A 25,595-nucleotide genomic window follows, 5' to 3' on the forward strand; every position below is an offset into this window, starting at 1 on the left:
CATCTTACTAAAATCCTAATATGCCAGCTATCTACCTTTTAGTTTTCCTTAAAACCTTTTAATACTGATCCTTTTGCTTGTTAATCCTATTTATGGGTTTATGAATAGCTTGTGCCTCATTATTATTTAGTATAAAATTGAAAGCCTTAAATTTATGTTATACAAGCAATAGAAAAAGTATGAGTAATACTGTATAGGGACAAACACTGCATTATAAATGTTTTGTTTCCCATTTTGGTATAGCTTAGGCAGAACCTTTTAATTGGTTGTCAAAATATTTTGGAACAGTATTATTGGTATTTTGTAGCTTCTTTGTAACAAGGCAGCAAATAGTACTCTGTCATATACAATGTATGCATAATGTACTCCAACATTGACTGAAGAATTTGCTGTGGTTTGAGTATATTGTCTATTTGGTTGGAAATGTTGAGTTGAGAAAGCAATGAAGATCAAAAGTATTGGTCAAGAGAGATGATTATACAACACAAATGAATGATTGCATACTAAGTTGAGATAAGTTAAGGTTAACTTGAGATGACCTATCCTATTTATTTTCCATGTCTAGCAGCTCTCCGCTGTCCACTTTCCATGCTTCTGTCTTTTCATTCTTAGAGAGCATGCAAGTCTACTCCTATAATTTCAGATGCAGTTCTTTCCAATAACTTCCTCATTTATTTTTGACTCACTGTCTTGTAATCCACGACACTTGACACTCACCCTGCTGGCAAACCTGTGCTTGTATTTCTTAAATTATTTACCTAACCTACTATCTACTGTTATACATTTATGCTAAATTAGTTATTTTCTCTACTGTATCACACTATGTTGTATATTGTTATATATATATATATATTGTGATGAGACCAAAGTACTTAGGAGCTCACTGATGATGTAAACATTGGGTTGAGGATGTATGAAAGCTGTTTTCATTTGAACATAGAAAAATGTTGATATGGAAAAGAAATTGGGTGATACAAGTATTGGGTAATGTATCTAAAGGATATGATAGTTTGGACTTACAAAGAGTGTGAGGCAGAAGTTTAGAAAGTTGAAATTTCTCAAAAAAGAATAAGAGATAATGAAATATGTGAATGCTATTAGAGCTCAGACCAAAGCTAACATGCAGAATTATTGATTTAAATTCTTTGCAATTACATTTTATAATACACCAGAAGTTGCAAATTATGTTTCCTATAGAAAAATACATCATAATACAAATTTTTGTCAATCATGAGAAAGCATAATTATGTTTTATAATGATAATGTGTATTAGTGTATTTTTTTCCTGAAGATTGTATTTTTTCTTTTTTTTTTTTCTTTTATATATATTTTTTCTCATCCTATTTGCATTTATAATGATTGTTTCCATCATTGTTGTTATGCATGGTTTCAGAAGTACATCATAACAAGAAGTTGGTACATTTTGGAATAATATGCAGAGGAGTATTGAAGGTTAATAAGAATCTGCTAGGTTAACAAATATTGTGTCACAACCCCTGGATAATATTTAGTGCAAATTGTACTACCCCTATTTTCTGGGTTATGCCTATCATCATCATCATCATTATTGCTGTTGTCATTGCTGTCTCCAGTTTCGTTTCTCTTTATATTTTAATATGAATTTATATATCATCTGTTAGTTTGAGGGGCCAAGTGCAGAACTCTAAAAATCATTTTTTAAAACAGAAACTGAAGGGAATATGTATGCATGTGTGTGTGTGTGTGTGTGTGTGTGTGTATGTATGTCTTTGTGGTAACAAGTTTGCTTCCCAACTACATGAATCCAGATTCAGTCCCAGTGTGGCACCTTGGGCAAGGGCAAGTGTCTTCTACTATAGTCCTGGGCCAGTTAAAGCTTTCTGAGTGTGAAGACAGAAACTGAAAGAAGCCTTTTGCGTATGCACACATGCATTTGTGTCTCCTTGCTTTGACATTGTGTGATAATTGTAAATGATTGTCACTGTCATTCAAGCAGTGTTTTTTTTTGCCTATCTACCATGAAAATATGTCCAGTCAAGTGGAAATATTACATTCCTTAGAAACAGGTGAGAGTTGGCAAGAGGAAGTACATCTTGCCATAGAAAATATGTTGCTATGAATTCCATCTGACTCTTGCAAAGAAAAGTAGATGATGATGATGTGTGTGCATTGAGTTATGTCTCTTGTGTAAAGAAAAATGTAATTTTGCCATTTAATAAATACAGGCCAATAAAATTAGTGTTTAGCTTATTATACTTGACTAAAACCTTTGAAGGTTGGTTAACAGCTTCAACACAGCCCAGAGACAGTAACTGGTAAAAGAATAAAAGAATTTTTGAGTAACACGAATAATAGCTTCTTTTATATTCAATGTTTGATAAACATATATCAAAATATAGAGTTTAAACTATAAGACATTTGGTAGCTTGGAATGAGTTTCATGCAACTTAATTTAAGCAGTTTGAATGGCAATAGTATGCAATACTTAATGAGACTAAAGGGACATGAAACTAATTGGTTTGATCTACATTATAAGCTGCAGAAGTCCTTGTGGTTTATCTACTGGCTCTAATTTCACAGCAATTAAACATATGGATAATATGTACATATTTCTTCATAACCCATGCTTTAATATTCCACTTATTAATGTACAAGTTTTCTTGTATGATTATACCCTGAATCAAATGTATCTATGAATTATTTATTTTCCTTTGGTGATTGTCACTTTTGTTTCTACATGTTTAGAAATTAGGAATTCTGTTTCTCACATCATACTATCTTTACACTGTTTCTCTAATTGTTACTTAGCAAAATCCTTATTTTATTAAAAGAAATTTATTTACTTCAATCTCCGTTGCTGGTGTCATTAACTCCTCTGTTGAAATGGAGCATAAAGTTGTTTTTAACTCTTTTGATACCAGTTTGTCTGAATCAGCCTCTGCTTCTACAATATAAACTTCCTGTTTTAAAGTGATCTAAATTTAAACCTTCCATTAAAATCTCATGTTAATTTGTGTTGTAAACACCACCTTATTAGTAACAAAGCTATATTAGTAAATTCTTCATTATATTTGCAAGTTATTGAAAAAAAAAAGCAATATATTTCAACAGATATATGTCAACAAAAGGGTTAAACAATCTTGATATAAAGAAGTACAAAATCTTGAGATCTTCTGCTATGTTGTTAAGTACACTCACTTGATCTGCTGGAAACAGCAATCAAATCTTCCCCTAATCACACTTTACTATCTTAAAAAAAAGAAGGATGAACATAGATAATGTTCTGCATTACCCTCCCTGAAGACATGATGGTTATAATTGAAATGCCTTTGGTCATAGGTATACTGACCTGGAGCTAAACCACAACAATAATGTTTGTACTGGCCAATAAAAAGGATCTATATGTGGTTAGTGACCTCCTAGAAATAGGTATTGTATTCCTAGCTTATCTAAAATGACAGGATGGCCCTACCTCGAATGCCTTTGATCATAGGTATGCTTAAGCAGAGCTGAATTAAGGCTAAGCTGCAACAATGACTATAACTGCATTTGTGTCGTCATGTCTGTTAAACTGTTTGTCTTTGGTTATCTTTGGAGGATAAGATTCCATGTGAAAGTTTCTACTTCAAAACTTTATCATTATAGGTGTAGCAAGAATGGCTGTGTGGTGAGAAGTTTATTTCCTGAATCTCATGGTCCTGGTTTCAGTCCTGCTGCATGGTACTTTGAGCAAGTGGCTTCTACTGTCCCCCAGGTCAACCAAAGCATTATGAATGGATTTGATATGCAGAAACTGAAAGAAGCCTATCGTGTTTGTGTGTGTGCATGAGTTGTAAACAAATGTCACTGTCATATAAGTGGTGTCTTCTGTGAAAATATGTCTAGTCATAGGGGAATATTACTTAACTTGAAAACAAGTGAGGGTTGGTGACAGGGACAACCTCTGGTTGCAGAAAATCCATTTCAACAAATTCAGCCTCAATAATGCAAGCATGGAGAAGTGGACATTAAACAATGAAGTTGATCTGTTAAGAATAAATATGTGTTCAGTACATCCAACTTTTGTTTGATACATCTTTTTATACTTTAATAGAAACCCTCTTAACTAAAATGACTAAATTGGAAAGTCTTTTACTGTTAACCTGATTTGTTATTGCTTGAATTGTATGAGAACAGCAATAGAAGCTGAAGTGGCTAGTTACAGTTTCTTGGATGTTTGATATATTCTTTAAATAGATACAGTCTTAGTTATATCCTTTTTTTTTTTATATGAACTTCCTTTGAATTTCCTACCACAGATATTCAAATATTTTGCTAATAAGTCATCAACCTAGTAAAATAATTTACTCTCATTATTATTATTATTATTATGTGAGAGAGCAGTGTATGCCATCAAAGTGACACTGGGGTACAAATATAAGAAGCCGGATATACCCATCATGACTACCTGTCTGATAAGGGTACACCAGGCACATGCATCAGAACCATATGTGCATGACATAATGATTTTCTATCAAGATAAACAGTGCATGACCTTTCAGGTGGGGCCCAGTTAGAATCTTCTTCAGGTTGAGTAGCCTATCCCACTCAAAAGGTCCCTGAATAAGGTTTGTTTAAAGGTGAACCCATGTTTCCAGCAGTGAATTATCTAAAACCCAAAGAATTCCTCTCAACACATAACTATGATGCTCCCCTACTACTTCTGCTCATGATCAGAGGTGCACATATTGTCAGCTGCTACGGGACATGCTCAACTGGTTACGGTCAAGCAACTGACAAGTAAATCTGTGGTATTGAGCAGAATATTTGCTGTAGCCCATCTCATGATAACACTTCCAATCAGTTAAGATCTAAAGCCATGGGAGCCACTGCCTGGTACAGTATCAGGGCATTTATTATTATTATTATTATTATTATTATTATTTTTATTTTTATTATTGTTGTTGTTGGCGGCTCTGCAATATTCAGAGGGCTTTCCTATGCAGATAAAGGTTACTGAGTTCTTCAAATAACATGCTAAGTCTTACTTTGTAGAAGGCCTTTGTGTAAGCTATGAAACACATGAAGATGTCTTTTTGCATCTCTACCACCTGCTTCGTTAACATTCTCAATACAAAAATAGCATTACTAGCACCAGCACCCCTTATAAAAGCCAAACTGTTCAATTCCAATCTCAAGTGTTATTCTACTTCTTGCCCACAGAAGTAAAATTCTCAGAATGATCTTTGTAGTGTGACTCATGAGATTAACTGTGCAATGTTGTTTACTGTGCACAACTTCTGATTTCTTTGAGTGCAGTAAAGATGGATTTACTCAGACTTCTGGAAATTTCTCATCATCATAGATCTTGTTTACTACATCTATCAGTTTTCTAACCATATTGTTATAATGCTTTTATCATCTCAATGACAGTTTTTAAATATATGTATCTTTTTTTTTTTCATATCTGGTAATGTGTCATATCAAATACAGTAGTCAGTTTTAGTCGAAGAAAGTTAAGAAGGAAAAAGGAAAGCCCACTGTCCAAAGATTCCTGTGCTAGTATTGAGGGAGTTGCCATTCATTTCATTTTAGTCCAGTCATTTATCCAAATATCTTTTTTTTCTGTTACTTTTTGATAGGTGATTCTGGCAAAAGATGATTCTAAGTTACTACTTGTTTACTTGTTCATCATTCTTTTGCTGATTTACTGATTTTGGAGGTGCAATGGCCCAGTGGTTAGGGCAGCGGACTCACAGTCGTAGGATCACGGTTTCGATTCCCAGACCGGGCGTTGTGAGTGTTTATTGAGCGAAAACACCTAAAGCTCCACGAGGCTCCGACAGGGGTGGGGTGATCCCTGCTGTACTCTTTCACCACAACTTTCTCTCACTCTTACTTCCTGTTTCTGTTGTACCTGTATTTCAAAGGGCCGGCCTTGTCACTCTCTGTGTCACGCTGAATATCCCCGAGAACTACGTTAAGGGTACACATGTCTGTGGAGTGCTCAGCCACTTACACGTTAATTTCACGAGCAGGCTGTTCCGTTGATTCGGATCAACCGGAACCCTCGTCGTCGTAACCGACGGAGTGCTTCCATACTGATTCCATAATGAAAGAAACTATTGCAATTAGAAAGATGGCATCAACAGAACGTTTATAAGTTAGGAAGACTAACTTTGTGAGTTTTTTTGCACATCAGTCTTCCAAATATGTTGTCTCTTCTTCCTGTTAATGAGTGTTATTAATACTTAAAATGATTGTTTGTGGTAACTACATTTTTAATATTTTTAGCACTTTATATACTTATGCTTAGCTATCATGTTAAATATATTGATTTATGATGATGATGTATTAAGTTTGCAGGGGCTTTTTCCCTCTTGTTCTTTAGAATAATTTCTAGCTCATCATCTAAGACTCTTATACACAAATAGCAAGTGCTTAAGAGAGGAAAAGAGGGAGAGAGTATGTGTGAGGAAGATTCCAGATCTCTTAAATTATTCAAAGCTAACTTGAAATTGACATTCTTGCTATTATCCTTGAGAAAGCCATCTAGATTAATATATATTACTCTATTGTAATGTATATGACTGACTTCTTGGTTTTGTTTAATATGCAATGTGTGTGTGTTTGTGTGTAATGTATAAAATAATGTGAATTATTCTCATTGTACATAAAACTGAAAGCACAATTTATTTTAACAAAAGCTATACCAATAGATATTTTTTAAAACATCTCTATGACTAAGTTTAGCAATATTACACACACTAGTAATATTCTGTGTATTAGTATTTTTATTGCCATCATGAATATCTTTCGTCTTTCCTACTTGACACATTTTTTCATTGTTAGTTTTTATGACTGTGCAATTTTCTTCGTTTCACACCTCTTTCCTATTATTATGTGCTCTATCTAGTTATTTCATCTCTAGCACTAGAAAACTAGTTCCCTGATGTAGCTAGCTGTAATGATTGAACAATGTTATAAGTATATGAGAGAAACATTACCAACTTGATATCCTGGTAGCTGCTATTTGTGACCAAACACACATCGATGTATCGAGTTTCTCATTAAATACATGTTGCACTCAAATTTCTATGTATTTTTTTTTCCTTTCATTTAGGACTTTGTTGTTCTAAAGGAGGAGGGCGAGAAGGGGCTCACTTTATGATCATTCTGAACTGATAAGGTTAGTTTTGTTAATATTTAGTTACAATTTGCTAGTTACAATTTGGTGGTGATTTAAGATAGATAGAACAAGCAGGATCTACAACAGTGGATCTCAATTGGGGTCCATATAAGATTTTGGTGTTAGAATTTATCTGCAATAAACTGGTTATATTTCTACATTTCACAAAATATTTATGCCTTTTTTAAAATATAATTCCTAATAATATTTAATCATAGAAATATAATAGAAGTTTTTAGACATCACTGATTATGATGGTCTCCCTCCCCTGAATAAAATAGGAATCAAAGGGTGTCGATATTTGTGAGCACTTTCATAGTTCTTATTCTTTTCCCTTTGTATATATTACTCTAGCAGAGAGGAGGGGTTGTAGTGTTGTAGAATAAGGCACTAATTATTATATATATTTTCTTTGTAGAAAGACCTCCCAACTAATTAAACACTTGTCAATAAATGGAATGGAACTGCTTATAGTGAATTCTACTATCACATAGTGCTTATTTACTGTATGGTAACATTGAAACATCTTTACTTCATTCTAGTAATAAAATACAAATTGTCACTTAACATTTGACCCACAAATGAATAACTCAGCTGGCTGGTTGCTCATATATTTTAATGATAATCTACCAATTCTTGTATGTACTGTTCTCTCTCTCTTTCTATGTATATATGTACATACACACACACACACACACACACATTACATATGGGCACAGGAGTGGCGGTGTGGTAAGTAGCTTGCTTACCAACCATATGGTTCTAGGATCAGTCCCATTGTGTGGCACCTTAGAGAAGTGTCGTCTACTATAGCCTCGGGCCGACCAAAGCCTTGTGAGTGAATTTGGTGGGCGGAAACTGAAAGAAGCCCGTTGTGTATTATCTATGTGAGTGTGTGTGTATATGTTTGTGTGTCTGTGTTTGTCTCCCCGCTGCAACATTGCTTGACAACCGATGCTGGTGCGTTTATATCCCAGTAACTTAGCAGTTTGGTAAAAGAGAGCAATAGAATAAGTACTAGGCTTACAAAGAATAAGTCTTGGGGTCGATTTGCTCGACTAGAGGTGGTGCTCCAGCATGGCCGCAGTCAAATGACTGAAACAAGTAAACAAATAGTAAATATATATATATATATTATATATATATATATATATATATATATATATATATATTGTAATTGTAAATTTTAGACATCCTTAAATTTAACATTATCCATTAATTTTGTCTCAATTTATAATGTTAGTAAAGCTTACTGTTTTCCCTGAGATAAGTTAATTGACAGATTTATCTAAAAGAAGAAAGATTTAGAAAAACTTTTACTAGATTCTAAAATCTTTGTACCTATTATTTACGAAACTATTCAAGCACAAAGAAAATAATCTAACATAATGATTTCCTTGGTATTATAACATCTAATGACTCTGTTTATGGTTTTATTCTTATATATTTATTCCACTCTGTTACTACCGTTAATGTTTTATTTTTCTTCATTTTTAATCATCCATTTTATCTGTATCACTAACAACTTTCTTCACACATATATCAATAATGATTACAGCATTTTTATTTTGCAGACATTTTAATGTTTATATCTTTACACCAAAATTTCATTCTCAGTTGCCTCCTCCACCACACACACACACACACACACACACACACACACACAGCTGTATGTGTATGTGTATGTATCTTGGGCTGTGAATTCATGGAGAGTTGGAGAAAATGTATCAACTTCATCTAAATGTGAAATTCTGAATGAAATACAGACACATGTGAAAGCGCAGGCACACACATGCACATGTGAAAGCACATGCACACACACATGTGAAAGCGCATGTGCATACACACATGTATATACAGAGCTCCTCTACAACAAGAAATCTGTTCTGCTGTAGTCCCTTCTCTCATACTTTTATCTATCTTTTGCTCTTCATCTTTTAGCACAAAGTTGCCCCCTATGGGGTTTGTTGTCTTGCAGGTTGCATGATGGTCTCACTAGTGGTGGTGGCTCAAAAACCAAGTACATGCTGTGAAGTGTTAGTGTTAGGAAGGATATCTAGCCATAGAAACTATGCCAAAACAGACACTAGATCACAATGCAGTTCTTGGGCCTATCAGATCCTGTCAAATTGTCCAACCCATGCCAGCATGAAGCATGGATGTTAAATTACAGTGACTTACAAAATATACACACACAAACTATGCATGCACAGCCAATACACACACATACACACAAAATATCATGTGTTAAATTTTCCATTTTCACAGATACTAATTTATATAATTTCATTGATACTAATTTTAAAATAAATCAGATTTAAGGGCTTATATGAAGAAGGATTGAGAAGAGGCAATTTTGTTTCTTAGAATGTGATGATAGTAAATTTTGGATTTGGATTTTTCATAACTTTTACTCTTCTCAGTAGATATGTTTGTTTAATAAATTTTGTAGAAATAAAGTTTTCGCTCCTTTACAATATAAATTTTATTTCATTTCATGCCATCTTTTATATTGCATTCACTTCAGTTTTATATTTCCTTTAGCATTCAGATTATCCTGTCAAATGTAATCCTTATCTGTTCACATGGTTTTGAATTAATCATGCATTATCTTGTAGTTTTGAGATTTTGATGGCGTGACTGTTTATTTTTGTAATGACATTGTAGCATAGGTGTAAGAGGTTGAAACTGGCTAGTTTGAACATAAAACGGGCAGAAAATTTGGGCCAGGTATGGCTGGTTTAATTGCTAAAGGATTAATTTTGAAAAGGAAGGTTTATATATCTAATTGAATTTAAAAAATTTAATGTCTGCTTGCCTGTTTGTGTGTTTTTGAATTTTAGAAGAAATTGTATATTGTGGGATTAAAACGTTTTCACTAGTGTACTTTTTTATTCAGAAGCCTTTTCACCTAAAATAACTTCCATATAGTCCTGAGCCTTAAAACCCTCAAAAGAGATATCTTGTACCTGATTATATCAACATAGCAAAGAAACGTTTTTCTTTTCTCTGTTGATAGCCAACAGACAATAGAAAACAAGGCACTTGTGCTGAATGAAACAGACATACTTAAGAAAACACACTCATACAAAATTTAGACACATACTTATTTAAGACCTTCATTTTCTATAGAGCAGTGGCTCTTAAGCAGGGCCCATATGACACCTGAGGGTCCATATAATAATTTTGGGTGTTCATGGTAGCAAAATAGTAAATTGAAGATCCACCATAGTATTTTAAGTGTCCATGGAAAATTTTGATTTAGATGTCTTCCTTGCAAGAAACAGCTTTGTTTCCTTCTCTACCGTTTTACTTAGTTCAAACTACACAAGTGAATGTGTGAAAAATGAAATAGGACTTTTGAAAAAAAGTTTCTATAAAACTTGGCTATGGGGGTCCACCGGAATAAAATAGTATTCAAAGGGGTCCATAGATAAAAAATGGTTGAGAACCACTGCTATAGATTATCAACCACTTTTCTACACTGTTTTTGATTTGGGGTTGTCTTGTTGGCTCTGGATTGTTGTCAGTGTTTCTGTAACTTCGTTTTTTTTCTAGGTAGGGGTTTTGGCCCTATGCAAACCCTTTTTTACCTTTGAGAATAGGTGGTTCGTATTAGTCGTTCTTTGGCCTGTCCAGCATGGGAGACCCTACCAGGAGTTTGGGTTCTGCTGGCAGGGCTCTCAGTATCATTTGATGCACACAAGCCATCATACTGTGACAATGACTGGACCCTGTGGTGGTTAGACACGTAGACAAAACATAAATATTAAACACACACACACACTCCATTCATGAATAGATATTAGAAAATCAAGTATGCACATGTGCAATAACCAGCACAAACATTCAAATGAAAATATATGCACACACAAACACACATAGACAAGATACATATAAAACACATAACATTTTGTGAATATAACAATGTAACATTTTGTGAATGAACAATATTTTAGTGTTTGTGAGTATGTATGTGTGTGTGAGAGAGAGAGAGAGAGAGAGAGTAAGTAAAAGTCAAAGATAAAAGAAGAATGATATCTGTTCTCCTGAAGTAAAGATACATGTATTTATAGTCATTAAGTGAATGTGTGTAATATATGCCTACATATATATAGTCACTCACACACACACATATATATATATATATATTTACTTCCACAAAACAGTTGACTATAAAAGGGAACAACACACGAACAGTTGTGTATGTGTATCATTTCCTTTTGTAGTCATATATTGGAATGTACATAAAATTTAAGGAAGTAAGAGAAAAAGAGATCCTGTACTAATGTTAAAAGTAATATAACAGTGTTTGAAATAAAATATTTATGTAGAATTACAATGATTCTCATGCAGTTTGGCCACTAACTGATTATTTTATTTGTTACTTACCCTCAGAGTTTCACTTGTCATTTGTTAAGTTGTTTTAGATGTTCAGCTTTCTTTGATAAACTTTAGATTTTTGAACTGGTAATTAAAGATATTCCGGATGCTCTTTATAACATTTTTATGGTATATTTCTTTTATATCCCTTACTTTATGTCCTTTTAATAAAACAGCAACTTTTTCTTTTTAATTTTGTAAATGTTGTTTTAGACTTCATTGTTTTGTAACATCTTTAATAAATAAATAAATAAATTAATAACAACAACAATAGCTACAACAATAATAATGGTTTCAAATTTAAGCTCAAAGTCAGCAATTTTGGGGGAGGGGTAAGTCAGTTGCATCAACCCCAGAGCTCAAATGGTACTTATTTTATTGACCTCAAAAGGATGAAAGGCAAAGTCGGTCTCAGCAGAATTTGAAATCAAAATGTAAAGATGGATGAAATGCTGGTAATCATTTTGCCTGATGTGCTAATGATTCTGCCAGCTCACTGCCTTGATGATGATGATGATAATAATAATAGTAATAATAATAATAATAATAATAATAATAATAATAATAATAATAATAATAGTAGTAGTAGTAGTAGTTGTTAGAGAGAGAAAGGCAAGTCAGAGAGTGCCTGAGTCAGAAACTTGCAAAATCCTGTAGATTTCCTGATGCGAACGGATCAGGTGTTTGAGCACAACTAACCAGACTTAATGGTGGTGAACAAATTAAACCATGTATGCTCTGTAATTGATGTTTTATGCCCATTAAGAAGACAATAAAGTAGAAGTGTATATCCAATTATTATTGAGGCCTTAGGGACAGTATCAAAACATATTTAGAGGAAGATATAGAAAATGGGAATTGGGTGTGCAGTAGAGTTGTTGCAAAATGTTTGCCTCCTTGGGATGACCAGAATCATCGGGAAAGTACTTGATAGTTGCAGAGAACAAATAGCATGGCACCATAAGCTACAGGTGTCAAGCCTGCCACTCATGCAACATTACAGGAGTTCCAACAAAACATGAGTTAGAAGATATATTATAACAATGATAAAAGGTGCAGTAACATAAAAACCTAAATTTAAACTGATTAAGGTGCTTGGCTTTGCATATCATGTGCTTTCAGTCAATGTAAGAAATATATGATTAGTGTAATTACAAATAGAGGAGTTGGAATCTGTGAAGAGTTGAAGTCAAAGGTTTTTGTGTACCAACTCCACATATTGTGTATGTATTCAGGGTTGACTGATTCAGAAGCTTGCTTTCCAGACAATGTGGTCTTGGGTTTAGTCCCACTTCATGGAGCCTTGGGCAACTATCTTCTATTATAGACCAGACTGATCAAAGCCTTGCAAGTGGATTTGGTACATGAAAACTGCAAGAAGTCTGTTGTGTGTGTGTGTAATCTTGTCTGACATCTTGTGATGGTTATAAACAAACATCATCATCATACAAGCAATGTTGTTAGTTTCCAGTTTTCTGTGAAAAACAGCCTGGTAAATAGAAAAATATTACCTTGATTAGAAACAGGTGAAAGTTAGTGAGAGGAAGGGCATTCAGCCATAGAAAATCTGCCTTAAATTCCATCTGACCTATGTAATCATGGAAAAGTGGATGTTAAATGATGAAATGATGACTGCTATGTATGTATAAATGTCTCTGTGTATCATCATCATTTAAAGTCCATTTTCCATTGCCCATTTTCCATTGCCTGATTCCATTGCCTCTATTGCCTGATTTGGCATGTATGTTTATATATCTGTGTGTATACACACACACATACATACACCTGTTTGCTAGCAGCTGTTTTGTGTATTGTGGATGGTGATTTAAAGGCTAAAAAACTTCAGTGTATTGGTGACTTTGACATTGTCACTATTAATGCAGTTTTCTGTGTAGTTTTCGACAAAGCAAAATGAGCTGATGGATTAGTTGGGAAGAAAACACCTGTTTTATGTGATATGAAATCAAGGTTCTGGGAAACTCAGTTGGGGTGTGTTTCATTAATTTTCATTGTGATTTATTGACAGTCATTGTGAAAACCAATTAGATTGGATACTGTAATGAAATTGTGATTAGCAGGGTATACAAGGAGGTCTCAGTATAATCCTTAACACAATAGCATGCTTTCCATTTTGAGATAATATGACCTTTAATTATGTTATTTTTTATTGGAATTCGTGTTCCATTTCAAAATTCATTAGTGTTATTTAAATTTTGCAAAAACATGACAACATTCTCCTTTTTCAAGGCCAAAGTATGGTAGGAGACATTTCACTAAAATTAAGGCAAAATATCATGCACGACGCTTATCAAATTTTGATAGATACACACACACACACACACACACACACACATGCATGTATGTGTGGGAGCATATGGTCTAGTAGTTAGGGCGTTGCACTCACTTAGATGAGATCATGGTTTCAGTTCCTGGACTGAGTGGTATGTTGTGTTCTTGAACAAAACACTTCATCTCAAGTTGCTCTACCATCACGGGAAAACCTGACATATGGCTCACTGTGCACCTGTTGAGCCTACATTGATTTGATGGAGGGAGTGAGCGAATGTATAGCACAAACATTTGATCATTATAAACAAATCATTTGTGCTAGTTGTTGAGCAAGAAATAGCAGAACTGTCTTTTTCAGACAATGAGAGACAACCATCATCATCAGTATGTGTGTATGTAATGTATATATACATGTATGTGTATATGAATATAATAATGTATTGAATTCTATTTATCCTGTTTGTTATATGAAACCTGTACATTTATGAATGTGTGTATGTGTGTGTAATGTGCTGAAATTTGAATTTTTGACTTAAATTAATTAGTCATTAAAGACTTATTTTTGATTTTTGACTAGTGTGTGTTGTGTGTGTGTTTATTTTAGCATTGTATTGTTTCATAAGTATTGTCTTCATTATTAATTGGCTAATATAAGTATAGATGTGTTGGCCACAAATGTTTTCCTGTTGAGTTGGTTTTTGTGTGGTGTAGTGTAATGTCTTTACTTCTTGTAGTAAGTATATGATGAGCCATCGTAATTGTATCAACTGTATGGCAAATATAATAGCTGGAACTATGAATTTCATTGGCAACAGAGACATTTTCTCTCTAAGTGCAGTGCATACCGTTTGATACATGTGTGCAAAGTTGTATGGTATGTTTGTCTGCATGAATGACTTCACAAGTTAATTAAAAAGAAAAAAAACAACTGGGTTTAAGTGGGTTTATGGGCAGTGTGTATAAGTGGGTTTATGAACAGTGTGTATAAGTGAGTTTATGAGCAGAGTGAAGACTGTGCTCAGGTCTCCAACTTAGCTGTGTTGTATCTCTAACTTTCTTCAACTGTTTCCATTGATTATCATGGAATGTTCTCAGGAGAATTTCCTGACTGTTACGTAGGTCAAGATTTCACTGTCACTGACCCCCAACCATACCGGCAACTTTGCCCAATTAGTTGTTGAACAACTCAGTGATTTTGCATTGTATATTATCATGAAAAATCATGTAGTCATGGCAGTTAGAATCCACAGGTGTGTGGCTGTTTGAACAGGTCTCGGTCATGCACAATACTAAGATTCAGGAAGGATTGTTTCAAGTACCTATGCACTACCTTCACTGGTGATCTCCATATTTGGTGTTTCTGATTGTTGAGCATTGTTGTCTTCTGTTTGTGACATACTACTGTGGATTTATTGGTTGGCGTCAGCTCAAGGCACAGTGGATAGGATATGAATATAAGTGCAGTGGTAGAGATGGTTGGACAGGGTGAGTAGGCAAGGGGGTGATGAGAGGGGAAATTTCATAAGAATGTGAAACAGATGGAGTAGAGATGGTCACAGATGGAATAGAGGTGACTGTAGCAAATGATGGTGTGAGATATAGGAGTGGCTCAAGGGTTGTGGTAGATATGTAAGGGCATTGAGAGTGATGATAATAACAGGAGATAAGAGAGGTGTTAATGATGGAGTATAGCAGATTGAAAAATGCAATGGGGTAATAATATATAATGCATTTTTCGTGTCACTGGCACTATTGAAGTCACCATGTATCTCACAAGTCAGAAAAACCCTGGGAGTGAAAATGTTGCTTCTGTATGTTAGGTAGGGGTTTAGGTATGGGAGAAGTTGGAGTAGAGGATTTTCTTCTACAGGAGCTAGATGGCTGCTCATATTCAGGAGAGAGAATGAGGATGAATTAGACGTATCTCCAAGGAAGCACACAGTGGTGATGAGGTGTCCTGGTGGCACCTCAGGTAACAGGAGTAGAAGCAGGTGGGGGAAATGAGGGTTTACCGGGGTGTATGTGGGGAAGAGATAGGGGAAGTGGGAAAGGGAGGTAAGCAATATCTGTAAGGATTGAGGGGAGGGGGTTGCTTGAGTTGGGAAGGCTACAGAGAGTGAGAGAGATGACATGTTTTGGTTGGTAGATTATTGGAGCAGTGTAGAGAGGTAAAACAGGCGTAATGCATAAGAGATAATTTGGTGGTGAAGGAAGGCCACTTTAACACTGCATGGCAGTGTGTAAATGATTTACGATGAAAACTGGGTATAAGGGGCATCAGATGTGTGCAAGAGAGAAGATTGCGCTGGTTTGGTCATGTGATGTGTATGGACCAAGACAGCTGCAAAAAGATGCGCCTAGCTCTAATTGTGGAGGTAACCTGTAGAAGGGGTAAACCTAGGAAGGTGTGGGACAAAGTGGTGAGAAAGGATCTTTGGACAATGGGCCTCACTGAGGAAATGACAAAGGGCTTGAAGATGTGGTGATTTGTTGTACTTGAGAAGATGCACCAAGCTAAGTAAAATCACTGTCTTCTATACATACAGGCTTGTCCTTTCAGGTGCTGGTGCCACATAAAAAGCACCCATGCTGCATAAATGCACCGTACCAGTGGCATGTAAAAAAACACCCACCACACTCTGTTCAGTGGTTGGCATTAGGAAGGGCATCCAGCCATAGAAACCATGCTACAATAGACAGTTAAAACCTGAACAGCTCCCCAGCTAGCCTGCCCATGTCAAACCATCCAACTCATGCCAGCATGGGAAACAGACAATGATGATGATATATATGTGTGTGTGTGTGTGTGTATGAATATATATGTACACACAGATACACAGTGTGTATATGATATATATCCATGTGCTTGAAAGTATGATTCACTGTTTTTCTTTACAAAAATATGCCATTTTGTAATGTTCTGCAGACACTCCCTGTATTCATCTCTTATCAATACCAACAGTAAATATATTGCTCTTCTCTTTTTACAGCTTAGAGTTTAATGAACAAAAGTAAACAAGTCTGTCAATTAGTAAGTTATTGTATGTTGGCTTGAAGTCTTTCATATTTCTAGGAGGGCATACTGGATTTGAATAAAAGGAAAGGCTTCACATTAGTCAGCTTAGATTTTTGAATAATATCTTCATTTTAGTTTATGATAGCAGCTACATTTGATAAATCTTTTGCTTAAACTTCACAAAACTTCTTAGTTTTCTTTGAAATTACGTACAGAATGTAATTTTAAACGATCATTTTGAAATACTTTTTTTCTCAAGTGTCTCAATATGTTTATTATCATTGCATGTAGTACAATATTGGGCTTGTGCACAGTGATAGGTTAGCTTACAGAATCGAGTACCTTACAATATATTGGTTTCGAGTTTTGGCACAATGCCAGCAATTTCAGGACAGGGGTTAATTGGATTACATCAGCCCCCAGGGTTCAACTGATACTTATTTTATTGTCCGCAAAAGGATGAAAAACAAAGTCAACCATCGCGGAATTTGAACTCAGAATGAAATACCCAACATATTAACAATTCTGCCAGCTCACCACCTTAAAATACTATCCAATATATTGAAATTAGTCTTGTTCTTCTAAGTTTCAGTTCAGATCCTGCTTCAGTTAACTTTTCTTTTCTTCCTTTTGACATTAATACAACATGTATCTTCATGATTACTCCAAAGAAATCAATATCAATACTAGGTTTCTATATTACCCTCAGGATTAGATATCCTACAGATAACTAAACTATAAAACCTGTATTCTATCTATTGATGGTGGTTTTGCATTAGTTATTTTGTTTTTGTTTATATACATATAAATTTGACATGGGCGATTCTTTCTTGTCTTGGGATTCATGGTCAAATGGCTGGATGGAATTGTGTGAAAAATTACACAGATGTGTAGAATGATCTGGTGGTGATGCTGGGCTTTGTACTTTTTTCATAGCTTCCATGGTTACCGAGATAATCTACTATAATAATACTCTTGTGTTTATGAGTAAGGAAGGAAAGGGGTGATGTGATACTTGGTTGTGGGATGATGAAAATTGTATGCTGAAAAAATAAATCAAACAGCGTTTCAACTCTGTGAATATATGTGTATGTAAAAGTGGGTGTGTGTATGTGTGTGTTTGTGTGTGTGCATGTACATGCAATGGAAGTGGGACGGTTCATCTTTGTTCACTTAGTATTTGGGTTTATTTTTTGATTTGGTTGATTTGGTTGGATACATTGTATGGAATTATTAACCACTCCTTTTCTGTATATTGAGCAAAGTCATTTCCTAAATAGTGTTAGTCATGTTTTCTTTCATCTAATTCAGATTTTTGTCTTTGTGAGGTTTATTTTAAGAATTCTCAGTTCTAGTCTTTGCGTTCATGCATGGAATTTCTTCTGAAATCTTTGAGTGATTCAACTGTGATAACTAGGTTGTTGGTTGATCCCACGAACAACCAGTTTTAAGCTTCCCTGTTATGACCTAGGGTGCTGTAATAAGCAGTTGAGAGCTGGGACCCCGTTCTAGTATCAATCTGAATTGCCTTTAATCTAAGCTAATTCTCTTCCTAATAAGTTGTGCTATAAACTCTTTGTGTATATGTACAACTAGTTCCAAATGGGCATTTTTGCCTGGCTTGCTCTTTGTATTTTTATTATAATTATTATTGCAGTGAGTTGGTAGACTTATTAGCGTGTTAAACAAAATGCTTAATGACATTTCTTCCAGCTCTTTACATTCTGAGATCAAATTCTGCTTAGATGAGCTTTGCTTTTCATCCCTTTGAGGTTGATAAAATAAGTGCCAGCTGAGTACTGGGGTTGTTGTAATTGATTTACCCTTCCCCTCAAATTGCCAGCCTTGTTCCAAAATTTGAAACCACTATTGTTATCATGGCTTTTTTTAGCTTTCCTCTTCACTTTCCACTCTACTCTCTGTACTAAAGGAAACCGTATCTGAAACACCATAGCAATTAACTTTTCCCATTTTCCCATTTTTTAAATATTAAACTAATAATTTTTATTATGATCTTGTCTTGGTGTTTTTGATTTGTTTCAATAAAGAGTTAAAACTGATTAAGTTGTAAAGATGTTTTAGTTTACTTGAATTAATATTATTGAGCTCTCTTTTCTTTAGCATTGTGATAGCCCCACTTATTCTTTTTTGCTTTAAATGAGTGTTTCTCAACTGTTGTTGTACCCCCACTCTGCCACTTCAAATAACCCCTCCCCCCCAAAAAAATGTGCCCCTCCGTGAAGGGACAAAGTTAGTATACAACATAGGGTCATGAGGAATTTTAATTAAAAGACTTAATCCTTTTGTTACCATATTTGTATTGAATTTGTTTCAGTTAATTTTGAAATTAAGGAAAAATTTAGTGAAAGCTGGTATTTGGAATATAAATTAACACGATTTTTGATAGGTTGGTAAAACTAAGATTACCTACCATTTTTATTCACTTGTTACTTACATCTTATTCTGAAGTAACCCACCAACCACCAAAATATTGCTACGCCCCACCTTGAGAAATACTAGGAGTGAAATAATGGGAAATGGAAAGAAAACGTGCAACACTAACAAAACAGCAACTATTTCGTGAATGAGTCCAGTAAATGCCTGGCCTGTGCTTTATTGGGGTGAAATTGACCTTGCAAATAGTTATTTCCTATTCAATCATACAACCATAAAAATGCAGAAAGAATTGAGTTAAATCCTTTGACTGGGGACTGTAGTTTAGTTCATTGCCTTTTAATTCATGAACCAGGAACTGGTAATTGCATTTCTCCTTTATAGTAATAATAATGATTTGTTTTGATTAGGCATAAAGCCAAAATGTGTATATAAAGAGCAGAGAGAACAGATGATGTAGTATGGTAATGTAGTACTGGATGGTTGCCAGTAACCCATTGATGTTTACTTTATCAGCTGCAGTGAAGAAAGTCAACCCCAGTGTAAAGAATCTTTAGTTTGTTACATCTGGATGAAAGCTGCAATGAGGGAAATACTTTCTGAAATTATCAAAACAAATAATAGGGACTCTCTTTCTTGGAAATTTTTGTTTTATAGCCTTTATTTTATCTATTTTCTTTCTATTTATTTCTGTCCTTGACCACTTTGTTTTATAGGTCAAAAAGTGTCTTTGATCTAAATTTTTCCTTGTATATTGCTTTGATAATAATTTATCTATTTACTGTATCTGTTTATTTCTCTCAATCTGTTTTTAGTGTATGATTCACTCATTCACAAGCCATATTTGATAATATAATAATGATTTCTGATATAGTCCCATGACCACCATTTTAGTGAAGTATAATTCATTTACCCCCATCCCCCCATATAGAGACAACTGCGCTGGAATGGTCACATGCTGCATATGGATGAGGACAGCTGTGTGAAGAAGTGTCACACCTTAACAGTGGAGGGAACCTGTGGAAGAGGCAGACCCAGGAAGACATGGGATAAGGTAATGAAACACGACCTTCAAATGTTGGGCCTCACAGAGGCAATGACAAGCGACCAAGACCATTGGAGATATGCTGTGCTTGAGAAGACCTAGCAAACTAAGTGAGATCATAGTTGTGGCTGATGCCAGTGTCACATAACTGGCCTGTTTAAAAGCACCCTTCAATCGTTGGGCAATATGCTGTGCTTGAGAAGAGACCTGTTGAGCCAAGTGAAATTATGGTCATGGTCAATGGCAGTGTTGCCTGACTGGCACCTGTGCTGGTGGCATGTAAAAAGCGTCATTTGAGTGTGGTCAATGCCAGTGTTGCCTAACTGGCTCCCATGCTAGAAACACGTAAAAAGCACCATTCAAGCATGGCCGATGCCAGTGCTGCCTGACTGGCACCATGTAAAAAGCACCATTTGAGTGTGGTAGATGCTAGTGTTGCCTGACTGGCACCTTTGCTGGTGGCACGTAAAAAGTACCATTCAAGTGTGGTCGATGCCAGTGCTGGTAGCATGTAAAATGCACCATTCGAGCGTACTCAATGCCAGTGCTGCCTGACTGGCTCCTGTGCTGGTGGCATGTAAAAAGCACCCACTACACTCTTGGAGTGTTTGGCATTAGGAGGGGCATCCGGCTGTAGAAATCTTGTCAGATCAGATTGGAGCCTGGTGCAGCCTCCTGGCTTGCCAGCCCTCAGTCAAACCGTCCAACCCATGCTAGCATGGAAAGCAGACGTTAAACGATGATGGTGATGATGATGATAGGTATGGTAAGAACATTAGAGTACAGTATAAAGCTTGTCTAGTCGTCCAGCTTCATATTTCACCCTGTGCTATCCCGTAGCAGTATTATATGTACTTCCAGGTTTGTGCCTGGTCACTTCAATTGTTTCTACACAACATAGTTCTCCAGGTGTGCAAGTACTTGATTATGCAACCATTTCCCTGCATTATGAAATCTAGTTGTGTTTCCTCAGGCAATATGTAAATATTGTCTCTGTAAGTTCAGATTCTTGGCTTCAAGAGCATCCTCTCTGTCTGCCGTGGCCTGGACTTAGTAGTAGCTAGGTGTGTTGTCGCTGAAGGACCACTGGCGAGACAGACAGGATGTTCTTGAAGCCAATTTGAACTTACAGAGACAATATTTACATATCGCCTGAGGAAACACAACTAGATCTCATAATGCAGGGAAATGGTTGCATAATCAAATACCTACACACCTGGAGAACTATGTTGCGTAGTAACAATTGTAGTGATTGAAAATAAATGTCCAACCGTACTCCTCCTTGTTGACTCCAAATTTAAAAATATTCTTCAACTATATATATATATATATATATATATATATATATATATATATGGAAATGGTGGTGCCCCAGCATGGCCGCAGCTCGTGAGCTGAAACTAGATAAAAAAAAAAAATATATATATATATATATATTTATCAATACTGTTGTACACAGGGTAAATGTGTTTGAAAGTTGTGGTTTCTTTGGTATGTTTGTTCCCAAACAACACTTATTTTATTGCTGTTGACACCACTGAATTGAATGGTACTGCTCAGATGTTGAAACCATAATGATATCCATGGGGCAGCTGATGATGGAGGCTTGTTGGATTGTTGTTATGGCTGTCTTTGTATATGTGGAGTAGTATTATAACACATCTTTTGATATATATACACACGAGGGGAAGTCTAAAGTTATCCAAACTTTCGCCATAAAATATCTTTATTATTGTGACACTGCCTTCTGTATATGTGCACTTATAGTTAGTGTTACTGGGGTCATGTGATTGAAGTTTGAGCCTCATTGTGCCATTTTTCTTTCTGGTTTTACAGTGTAAGCATGGCTACTCCACTAGCAATGTGCACTGAAGAACAAAGAGCAGTAATCCAAGCTTGCTGAATCTTCTCATCAGTGGTGGAGGTTGATGGGCATCCTCCTCTCTCTTTGTGCATCATGCTTGTCCAGCCACTTTTAAACTTTTTGATCCACTCATACACACTTCTATGTGATAGTGCACTGTCCCCATATTGTGTTAAAAGCCTTCGATGAATTTCAGCACCTGACACACCTTCTGACCAGAGAAATCGGATCACTGTTCTTTGTACTTCTTTGGTGCACATTGCTAGTTCAGTGGCCACTGTAAAGCCAGAAAGACAAATGGTGTGAACACTCAAACTTCAATCATTTGACCACAATAGTATTAACTATTAGCACACATCTGCAGAAGGCAGTATGACAATAATTAAGACATGTTGTGGCAAAAGTGCGGATAATTTTTGACTCGTATGTAGGTGTAAGCATGAGCATGTAGGTGCCGGTGTGGCTGTATGGTTAAGAAGCTTGCTTCCCAACCATGTGGTCTTAGGTTCAGCTCGATCCCATTCTGTGGCACCTTGGGCAAGTGCCTTCTGCTATAGATCCAGGCTGACCAAAGCTTAAAGAGTGGATTCAGTGAATGGAAACTGAAAGAGGCCCGTTTAATATATACAATAGCATATGCATGTTTGTGTTTTTCTACATGATGTGAGGACTCTCGACATCATGTGGAAAATATTACTTTGCTTGGAAGCAAGTGAGGTGTGGTGACAGGAAAGGTATTTGGCTAAAGAAATTTGCTTCAGCAAATTCTGTCTGATCCTTGCAAGCTTGGAAAAGTGAATGTTAATTGATGTTGATGATAATGACAGGGAATGTATATCTCTGAGAAAACCCAATAAACTGATGTTTTCAAACAAAATATCTAGTAATTATTCTGTCCAAGTTGCACAGACACTGTTGTACACCCATCTACTCACATTCATCCTATTTCATTCCAGATGGTTTCAGTCCTCTAATCGTACAGTGTCTGGCATATATTCTGTATACAAATCAAAACAAATCAAAATAGATGAACATCAATGGAATTTGTATCTTTGTGGTACCAGTGCCGGTGGCACGTGGCACATAAGAAAACCATCCGAACGTGGCCGTAGCCAGTACCGCATCGACTGGCCTCCATGCTGTGAGCACGTAACAAGCACCATCCGATCGTGGCCGTTTGCCAGCCTCATCTGCACCTGTGTCGGTGGCACATAAAAACACCATCCGAACGTGGCCGTCTGCCAGCCTCGTCTGGCACCTGTTCGGTGGCACATAAAAACACCATCCGAGCGTGGCCGTCTGCCAGCCTCGTCTGGCACCTGTGTCGGTGGCACATAAAAACACCATCCGAGCGTGGCCGTCTGCCAGCCTCGTCTGGCACCTGTGTCGGTGGCACATAAAAACACCATCCGAGCGTGGCCGTTTGCCAGCCTCGTCTGGCACCTGTGTCGGTGGCACATAAAATCACCCACTACACTCTCGGAGTGGTTGGCGTTAGGAAGGGCATCCAGCTGTAGAAACACTGCCAGATCTGACTGGACTGGTGCAGCTTTCGGGCTCCCCAGACCCCAGTTGAACCGTCCAACCCATGCTAGCATGGAAAGCGGACGTTAAATGATGATGATGATGATGATGATGAGAGAATTTCTTTATTGTCATTATCACTAGCAAATCCTCTAGGTTTATACCTGACTCTATGGATTATATTCACTCCACCATCTGCATTGATTATAAGGTTTAGGTAAAAGAAGCAAGCAAAAGCATTTACAGGTACATTCTCTTGTATCATAGTCTGTATAGATAGTTTCATTGAAATACTTTCTTGTCTTTAACTATTTAAGATTTGTTGGGTTGTCAGCCTTAAAGGAATTCCTTTTTATATTGTGCCTGTTTTACTGTATACTTTGGTTTTATAATACATGCATTCTGTTGCTCTGTCAAAGTTTGAAATGTTTGTATTAACCCTTTAGCATTCAAACTGGCCATATCCAGCCAAAATATTTAACCTGTTTTATGTTGAAAATGGCCTGATCTAGTTTCTCCCCTCGACCCTACAATTTCATTCTAAAACTAAACAACCACACCATTGAAATCTCAAAGCTATGAGATAGTGCATAATTAATTTAAAACAGTGTAAATAAACAAACATTACATTTGACAGAATAACCTGAATACTAAAGAGTTAATGCAGACATTTTGATACTTGACCTTATTTCTAGATTTTGAACTTATCTTACGGCTTATTCCATTGATTCTGCAATGAGAACTAAGTTTGTGTGCAAAAGTTTACAGATGCACTTGGTCCTAAATTTGGCTGCAAAGCTTAAAAATACCCCAAAAAAACCAGGAGTGAAGTCTCAAGTCTTGTTATTTGCTTAGCACAGGTATAGGAACAAGGATCAAATAGCTGTAAACTGTGAACTTTTATCTTGCCATAGTGGAAGCACAACCAACAGCAGAATGTATGAGAAGGGGTAACAACAACCGTAATCTTGTAGTGATGGAATCAACTGTATTGCTGTTTATTTTAATTGTAATATATCATCATCATCATCATCATCATCATTTAACGTCCGCTTTCCATGCTAGCATGGGTTGGACGGTTCAACTGGGGTCTGGGGAGCCCGAAAGCTGCACCAGTCCAGTCAGATCTGGCAGTGTTTCTACAGCTGGATGCCCTTCCTAACGCCAACCACTCCGAGAGTGTAGTGGGTGATTTTATGTGCCACCGACACAGGTGCCAGACGGTACTGGCTACGGCCACGTTCGGATGGTTTTCTTGTGTGCCACGTGCCACCGGCACTGGTACCACAAAGATACAAATTCCATTGATGTTCATCTATTTTGATTTGTTTTGATTTTCACTTGCCTCAACAGGTCTTCACAAGTGTCACAAGAAGGAAGGTATGCACAGGTGGACTGACTACGTCCCAGGTAGGGGCCATGGGTTATGGCCTGACTAGTCTTGCCGGGTCTTCGGATGGTGTTTTTATGTGCCACCGACACAGGTGCTAGATGAGGCTGGCGAACGGCCACGATCGGATGGTGTTTGTCATGTGCCCACCGCACTGACTACAGCACTGATGGATTTCTTGTGTGCCACAGGCACTGGTACCACAAGATACAAATTCCATTGATGTTCATCTATTTTGTCTATTTTGATTTGATTTGATTTGATTTTCACTTGCCTCAACCGGTCTTCACAAGTGTCACAAGAAGGAAGGTATGCACAGGTGGACTGACTAGTCTTGCCGGGTCTTCGGAAGGTGTTTTTATGTGCCACCGACACAAAAACCAGACAAGTTCACATAAAACTTGTGCAAGCCATATGACTGGAGGTTTTTAATTATTTAAACAAGTGTACAACATTTGTTATATATTGATTAGGAGTTCAATACACAACAAAAAGTTAAAAGAGCAGAAAAGACCATTGATAAATAGTTAACTGGGTTGCAAA

At 36.3% G+C, this 25,595-nt stretch overlaps 1 protein-coding gene across 2 annotated transcripts in view; it reads left to right on the top strand.

The window, feature by feature from the left end:
* Window positions 1–25,595, top strand: part of LOC115212928 (cullin-1) — a 121,864-nt gene that overhangs the window by 20,758 nt on the left and 75,511 nt on the right. Inside the window, exon 2 of one of the 2 annotated variants that reach the window (XM_036503856.1) lies at window positions 7,082–7,147. The exons of the other annotated variant lie outside the window; for it this stretch is intronic. The gene's annotated coding sequence lies outside the window, so the exon portion shown is untranslated. The remainder of the gene's footprint in view (window positions 1–7,081; window positions 7,148–25,595) is intronic. 2 annotated transcript variants of the gene reach the window in all.

Source organism: Octopus sinensis, linkage group LG6 (genome assembly GCF_006345805.1).
Source record: "Octopus sinensis linkage group LG6, ASM634580v1, whole genome shotgun sequence".
Classification (NCBI taxonomy): Eukaryota; Metazoa; Mollusca; class Cephalopoda; order Octopoda; family Octopodidae; genus Octopus; species Octopus sinensis.